The sequence below is a fragment of the Balaenoptera acutorostrata genome, chromosome 11, assembly GCF_949987535.1.
Source record: "Balaenoptera acutorostrata chromosome 11, mBalAcu1.1, whole genome shotgun sequence".
Taxonomy (NCBI): domain Eukaryota; kingdom Metazoa; phylum Chordata; class Mammalia; order Artiodactyla; family Balaenopteridae; genus Balaenoptera; species Balaenoptera acutorostrata.
The window spans coordinates 70,952,347-70,960,848 of NC_080074.1; the positions used below are offsets into that span (position 1 = coordinate 70,952,347).

The 8,502-nt window shown below is 36.7% G+C and overlaps 1 protein-coding gene across 1 annotated transcript in view; it reads left to right on the forward strand.

Moving 5' to 3' along the window:
- Positions 1-7,861, forward strand: part of PUS7L (pseudouridine synthase 7 like) — a 51,743-nt gene extending 43,882 nt beyond the window's left edge. Inside the window, exons 11-13 of the transcript XR_009009684.1 lie at positions 1,895-2,448; positions 3,641-3,848; positions 7,783-7,861. The gene's annotated coding sequence lies outside the window, so the exon portion shown is untranslated. The remainder of the gene's footprint in view (positions 1-1,894; positions 2,449-3,640; positions 3,849-7,782) is intronic.
- Positions 7,862-8,502: the final 641 nt, after the last annotated feature.

Below are 8,502 nucleotides of genomic sequence, written 5' to 3' on the forward strand. Positions count from 1 at the left end.
TAACACCTGGGAGGGAACTAAAAAGGGTTAATGATCTAAGGTGGTATTAGCTGAAAAAAGGATAAACATTGATTAATTTTAATCTTTGATAAATTGGAACGGTGTGGTATAATATCTATAATACTAAAAGAATAAAAACAGTTATAACATCCAAACTTGGTGCAGGATGATTGCTCTAACAATGTGTTCTCTACAGGTTAGAGTTTTGTGATTAGTTTGATATACTTGATAACAGACATTTGATTCAATACAAGAATCATTTCCATTGTCATGAAAAATCTTAACATTGAATATTTCAAGAAGAATAGGAAGAGTTAGCTTCTTCAAACAATTTCAAGTGTTGTAAGCTTTGAATGATTGTAAAAAAAGATTTAAAATTTTTCCCACAAAATTTTATGCAGTTACATGTATATAGTATTTACTATTTTCTAGGCATTGTCACAGACACTTATTCTCTTAATCATAAGTTTTGACCAGGAGGTGTGCAGATGTTGCTATTTCACACACAGAATCCATGATTAAAACATTATGGTCAGAGAAGCAAGCTCAAATTTCTTATTGAAATTTTGAAAATACTTTATTTTGAAACTTCATATGTATTCAATATTTAATATCTTCCATAGTAGGTCTATTTTATTTTTCTTATCATAATTATATAAAAGCAATACTTTTTTTCACTAACTCATACCCCTAAATTCTTTCCAGCCTACATTAGTGTGATACAAATATCATTTTCTACATGTGAGGGAAGAGGCTGGAGAACACTACATTATATAGAGCCAGATAGAGTGGAGGAGAGTATGATCATTCTGCATTCTGCATTTTTAAGGCTATATTAAAAACAAAAAATATTAGAAAATACATGCATAATAAATATGACTACTCATATTTATTTCCTTGTGTGTTTCTCCTTTACTTTTCTCTTTCTTTTTTGTTCATGCCCCCATGCTCTCAGTCTGCATTTGACAACTGACTTGATCAGTTCCATAGCCACAAAAAGTCATAAGTAGTTGGCTTCATAAAATACTTCTGTGACCTTTGTACTGATGGTTTCTTAGTGCTCCCAGAAGAAAACTCACTAGGAGCCAGCCTTCAACTTCAATGCCTACTCTAATTTCACAGTGAAATATATCCTTGTACTTATAACCCCCTCCTCGCTCATCTAACTCTGCTAGGTATTCTTCTCCATGTTTTAATGCTCTAAGGAAAACTGGGGGGCTATCTTAGAATTTTCTCTGCCTATTTCTGGAGTGTTAGAATGCTTATTTTTTATCATGCAGTCACTTTCTAGGTGACAAATCAAGTAAAGTATTTGGGCAATCAGCTTAATTGCTCTAGTAATTGCAGTGGAATAGAATTTCTCCTAGTAGGAGCTATTAGGAGATATTCCACATGTGTTTAATAAGACAAATTAGAGAACTTAACATTTAAATCCTTGGTTACTGTTTTTATAATTGGGTTTAATGTCATCCAAGAGACAATAAGTCTTACAAGTCTTAAACTTAGGTCTCTGGTCTAAACACCTTCAGGTGACTTGTGATATGAATGTGGTTGTGCAAGTGGGCTTTTACCCCTTTTCCTGAACGGAAATCATATAAAAGCAATAAGGAAAACAGCACTTTTTTTTAAACCAGCAAACAATATGATAAGCAAATTTAAAGTGCATGTAAGAACTGCCAAGGGAAGCTGAGACCTGAAAAACGTTGCATGGTAGGACGTGGGAAAAAAAGTGGCAAGAGGGTTCAGTAACAGCAGATCTCAAAAGCAGCAAGAAAGGATTTTCCTAAATATGACAGGTCTACCCTGAAGAGAAAAATTTGGTAGGTAAGGCTGGTGGCAAAAACACTGCCAAACCTGGTTTGAAGCATCTCAAATAATGATGTTGTATTTGTAGGAAACAGAAGAGAGCATCTTTAAGTTATAAATCATGGAAGATTATCCTGGCCTTTCCTGCCTAACCAAGAACCTCCTGCAAATTGCTGGCCCAGGAAAATTCAAGTCATTCAGTAATGAGTAGCAAAGGAAACTGGCACAGTCTCAACACAAAGGTAAACGTGTGAGAAAAAGACAAACTTGTGGAAAAGAGCAGCAAAATTTACCAACAGCCTGTAAAAAGGTGACCATGAAGATAAAAATTGTGCCACGCTTTTATTTTATTTTTTGGTAAAGCAATCACTTCTGTGAAAGAAAACAAAAAAGAAATGGAAGAAGAAAGAAAAGAACGTAGGAAATATAACACAAGATGAAGGAGGAGAGGAAACCTGAGACAGCAGATTTCAAGAAAGGTGCAGAAAACAAAACCATCAGAGAAATGAAGATGAAATTGAAGCAAGCACAAAAAGCAGTAGACAATGAGAAGAATACAAGGGACAAAAAAGGTAAGGAGGATGAAATTGAATCAAGCACAAAAAGCAGTAGACAATGAGAAGAATACAAGGGACAAAAAAGGTAAGGAGAACGAAATTGAACTCTCCTAAATATTTGAAGATTTAAACACACACACACACAAGAAATCACAAAATATTAATGGTTAGGATGTAAAAGGATATAAAAGACTTTTGTGTTTGTGGAAACAAGAAAATCTGGGACAAAATAAAAATTATACTTTTCTATGGAATTGTAAAATAGTCTTGGATGCAAGGAAGGCATGATGGACTGAGTACTGGGGTGAGATGAGTTCTTCATAGTTAGCAGAGAACCATGTTAGCTTCCATATCTGAGGGTAGGTAAACCCACCCTAACTAAAACTGTGGGCCAGCTGCAAAGCAACTCAGCTCCTAGAGAGAATCAGAATAAACAGCCTTTCTTTCCAACAGCCAAATTAGGAACACACTTGTACTGTTTGGGAAATAAAATGGTACTGATCCTTTATACTTAATGTTGGCAATGAAATTTAAAACAATAAAACATTCAACGAAGCAAGAAAATGTGATCCATAATGAAGAGTAAACTTAATAGTGAAATATAGAACAGCTTCTCTTAAGATCAGAAAACAGGCAATGATGTCTGCACTCATCAATTCTGTTATATTAGAGGTTCTAGCCACTAGGGTAAAGCAAGGAAAAGAAATTAAATGCATAAAGTTCGGAAAGGAAAAATTAAATTTTTATCTTTGAAAGACAATATGATTTTATACATAGAAAATACAAAGGAATCTACAAGAAAAACAAACAGCTGGAACTAATAAATGATTTTAGTCAGTTCACAAACTATGAAGTCCATGTGCAAAAGTCAACTTTATTTCTATATAATAGGGATGAATAATTGAACAATGGTATTTTAAAAACAATACTATTTACAATAGCATAAAAACATGAAATATTTAGGAACATACTTAACAAAGGCTTACATGTCCTCTATACCATTAACACAAACATTTCTGGGAGAAGGAAAAAAAAAAACCTAAGAAAATTGAGACAGATATGATGTTCATTGACTGGAAGACTCAATATTGTTAAGATGTCAGTTCACCCCAAATTGGTATGTATATTTAATTAAATAACAATTAAACATATCCTACAATATGACTCAGCAATCCTATTCCTAAGTATTTACCTAAGATTAATGAAAAATACATCCACAAAAAATGTACAAAATGTTGTACAAAAATGTTCACAGTGACTTTATTTATTTATTTCAGCAACTGGAAACCACCCAAACGTCTATAAAAGGAAAATGGATAAAGAGATGGTGGTGTATTCAGACAATAAAAGAAAAATTTTAAGATACATGCGACGGCATGATGAATATCAAAAATATTGTATTGCATGAGGGAAACCAGGAACAAAAAGAGGACATGTGCTGTGATTCCATTTATATGAAATTCAAAGAAGGCAAAGTAAACTGTGGTAATAAAAATCAGAACAGTTGTTGCTTCAGTGTGTATGTGTGTATGGTGGGGGCAGAAGCAAGGGGGGTTGGATCTAAGGGCTGGAGGGGAAATTTTTGTGTGAAGGAAATAGTCTACGTCTTGTTTGGGATGGGGTAAATGGATTTATAAATTTGTTAAAACTTGTTAGACTGTGTACACTTAAGATCTGTACATTTCACTGTAGGTAGATTATAATTGAGAAAAATATTATAACGCGTCTGTGGTAGCCATGGAGCTCTTTCACTCAGATATTCCTTCAAAAATGACCCTGCCATATGGCGTGCTGTTAGCCTATAGCCTCCAACTGTAGCGTCTTCAGAATGTGCTGCAGCACTGGAGCTGACGTGTTCTCTCTGCAACTCCAGCCAGTGGCTTGTTATGACATAGGTAGCAGAGCCTGGACATTCTGCTCAGGGAGAGACCCCTCAATGGGCAGTCTTTGCTCTAGAGCTCTTGCTCCAGACTGGCCATAATGTTTTCAGAGCTGCACTAGTCTGAGGCTCTTGCTACCCAGCTGTCCTTGCTTTCTCCTCTCTTTTCTCAAGTTTCCCACCCATACCATGGTCCAAATGCTTTTCCATCCTGCTTCTTCTTCCTCTCGCCTTTAGTTTCACAGGCATTATTCTTAGTGATCTCTTGCATGTCTAACTCCATCTTGGCTTTGGACACAAACTTTCAATTAGAAAATAATCTGGGATAGAAATGAGAACCGAAATATGTCATATCAATACATTTATATTGGCTTAATTCCAGAAAAGTTTGTTTTTTTCAAGAAAGAAATCACTCTTTATGCCTTTATGCTATATGCAACAAGTTCACCTAAAACAAATATATTTAATGGTTGAATATAAGGCTGTGAATAAAGGCAAATGCAAACAGAGAGTAGAAGTCATGGTCTTAATATCAAATTAGGAGGAATTTAAGCCAAAACACATTAAGAGGAGGAAATATTCATTTTGACAGCTCGAAGAGACATTTCAGATACAGATGACTTTAAAGGCAACTGACAAACTTAAGGATGAGGAGAGTAAGAGGAAATTTCCCCTGAAAACAAATATTTGAGCATGTGAATCATTCTGTAGTTAATTTAATTTAGTAAACCTATGTGGATGAGCCAAAAATATTAATTTATTTCATATATTCTTGTATATAGCTCTCTCTTCAAAAAGTTTTCTTTAATAACCAAAATATATGTTCTGTCTGAGAAACTTTATAACATCTTTTTAAATAGTTATCGATAATAATTTCCAAAGTAATTCAAATCCATTCCTAGCATTTATCTCAGTTGAAACTTTATAAATTTATTTCTGTGATTACTTGCTTAATGTCTCTCTCACCATGCAATGAGATCCATGAAGGCAGGAACATTATTTTTTTGTTGATTGGTTGGTTTACTTGTTTTATCATTGTATCCTCCACATCTTGCACAGTGTCTGGCACATAGTAGGTACTTAACAATTCTTATGAATGAATAAATGAACATAACAATAATATCGGTATAATTTCTTTTGAAGGACTACAGCTAAATTTATTCCTTCTAGATGCAAGTCTTTCTGGAAGTAGAGAGATGCTGTGCTCACTCATGGATTCATCTATTCATTCAACAAATATTTATTTACATGGCAGACACTATGCCAAGCATGGAATACACGGTGATAATAGGAACAGATATAACTCCTGCCCTTGAGGAGCTCATAGCCTGGTTGGTAACTGCTTAAGAACTTATTAATTCTCTACTTCTAATATTTTATGTACAACTATAGTTATATATTTGTAATAGTACTGTATCAGAGAGCTCTCCTAAGCTCTTTTCTTATTTGATTCTCAAGGCACAGATATAAAGAAACCGATATTAAAAAGTTATGCTTTGGGGGCTTCCCTGGTGGCGCAGTGGTTGAGAGTCTGCCTGCCAATGCAGGGGACATGGGTTCGAGCCCTGGTCTGGGAAGATCCCACATGCCGCGGAGCAACTAGGCCCGTGAGCCACAATTACTGAGCCTGCGCGTCTGGAGCCTGTGCTCCGCAACAAGAGAGGCCGCGATAGTGAGAGGCCCGCGCACCGCGATGAAGAGTGGCCCCCGCTCGCCGCAACTAGAGAAAGGCCTAGCACAGAAACGAAGACCCAACACAGCCCAAAATAAATAAATAAATTAATTAAAATGAAGACATCCACTTCCTTAAAAAAAAAAAGTTATGCTTTGTATAGATTAGCTCATTTTTTAAAAAAATATTTATTGAGTGCCTACTATGTTTCAGGAACTTTTCTAGGAGCTGGAAACAGCAATGAATAAGACAGAGAAGGACCCTTCTTAGTGGGAGGTGGCAAACAATAAAGAAGCAAAAAAGTAAATTTTAATAGTAGTGTTACAGAAGAAATGAATCAAGTGATGCAATTAGAGAATGAAAATAGGGAATTTAAGGAAGGACTCTGAGGTGGTGATACTGAAATTAAGAAGTGAAGAGTTAGATCAGACATTTGAAGGGTCATGGGAAAGCCATCAAAGGGAGCGCCAAGTCCAAGGCAATGAGCAGGATGTGAGCTTGGCATATTCAAGGGGGAAAAAGGCTGGTGTTATTGGGACAATGGGTTATGGGTATGAGGTAAGATTCAGGACGATATGAGCCAGATCCCACAGGGCCCTACAGGCCATGGTTTCTATTCTGCATGTATTGAGAAGCTAATGGGAATTCATACAACTTACTTAGCATGGGTACTCACAGATGAGGATTTCTTAGCAAGTATAAAGTAAGCAAATTGTGCTTAAACCTGATTTCAAAGAAAGTGTAGACTCAATAGAGAAGTTGAAAGTGATTATCTTACAATCAGCTGGGGAGTTTCCCTTACACCAGTGAATCACCGAGACCTGAGCGTATCATTCCTTAGGATAATTATTTTAATAAATTTATTTATTTATTTATTTTAGCTGTGTTGGGTCTTCATTTCTGTGCGAGGGCTTTCTCTAGTTGCGGCAAGCGGGGGTCACTCTTCATTGCGGTGCGCGGGCCTCTCACTATCGCGGCCTCTCCTGTTGCGGAGCACAGGCTCCAGACGCGCAAGCTCAGTAGTTGTGGCTCACGGGTCCAGTTGCTCCGCGGCATGTGGGATCTTCCCAGACCAGGGCTCGAACCCGTGTCCCCTGCATTGGCAGGCAGATTCTCAACCACTGCGCCACCAGGGAAGCCCCCTTAGGATAATTTTTGAGAAGACTTCTTGTCGGGAGGAAAAGGATGTAATCAGGGTTTTTGAGTTTGTGGATAAAGCCAGGGATCTTAGAGAATTCAGGGGAAATAGGAAGCCCAAAGAGAGATGCTGAACTTACTACTAAAAAGGCAGGTGTGGGCTTAAGCAATTCACTGGAAAAATAAAGAAGTGACCTCATGTGCACCCCAAGTTTATGTGGCAATTTGTAAATGTTGCATACGCCACCAGAATTTTGGCTTGTCTGTGGGATCAAAACAGTTTATGGCATGCAAAGTTACATGAATTATTTGAGATTTAGTAGCTCCTTTAGGGTCACAAAAACAGGCTAGCTCCAGAGTTTGTGTTCTTATCCACTATTATTTTATTTTTTTGGACTATCCATTAAATTTCTTTTTAATGCTGTTGTCTTTATTTAGCATACCGTTTTTATCATTTTGGTTTCTGGTTAAGTACATTCTAATTTCAGTCATTTTTGCCACTGCTCAAACAGTAACTAATGAGTTGTTTTAATAACGTATGTTCTATGTATTGAATGAATATGCATTTGAAGCTGTTATTTCTTTATAGACTCCTTGGTATACAGGGTTGCTTCACTTGAGAACCCTCCATAAATACTCTCTGTTTTACCCAACTGATATTTGATTTTTTTGGCTGCCGAGACTCCATTGCCCTTTCCTAATGGCACTCTGATTTGCTCTTTCCAAATTAGCTATCTTTTGCTGTGTGCAGTATTGACATGATGGAAATCCAAGTGCTTGATTTGCTTCTACCAAAACCAGAGAAATTTGTTGGCTATTCCTGCCAAATACTTCCTCTAACCTTCCCCAGTAGTGTCAACAGTAAGGTAAGTGACAAATATGACTAATCAATTGCTCTCCTGGGACACTGACACTTGAGTGAGGTAATGAGAGATAGAAGAAACTGTTGTTTATATCTGATCAGCTGTGGTCACATGGGATTGGGAAGACCTTCTGGGGTTGTCTGGTTCCACTTTTTCCAGCCTTGTTGTTCAGCTCTCCCTTAGGGCATGTAAGCTGCTCATATCATTATGTTTTCTTTTGACTTAAATTAGCCAGGTTTGGCTTCTGTTGCTTGTTACTAAAGAATCCTAAATAATACATGAATCATGCCAAGGCCTATCTTAACTTCCCATTCCCTCAAATAAATCCTCTAAGGATATAAGTCCCACTAAGGAATATAGATAGCTAAGCTGATAATGAAACGCTCATCACGGTTTTAATAGTGGAATGTATTACTCCTGCCAGATACTGTTTGCATTTTCATAAGAAATGCTTTAATGGAAGAAATGTTTTGGAAATAATGTGGTAGGGTCTTACCCCAAAGTTGTCCAGGGACGACTTGAACAATATTTCTCACATTTCTAGCACAATAGACAGCATTCCTAGTTGACACTTTTGGTAGGAGTCAA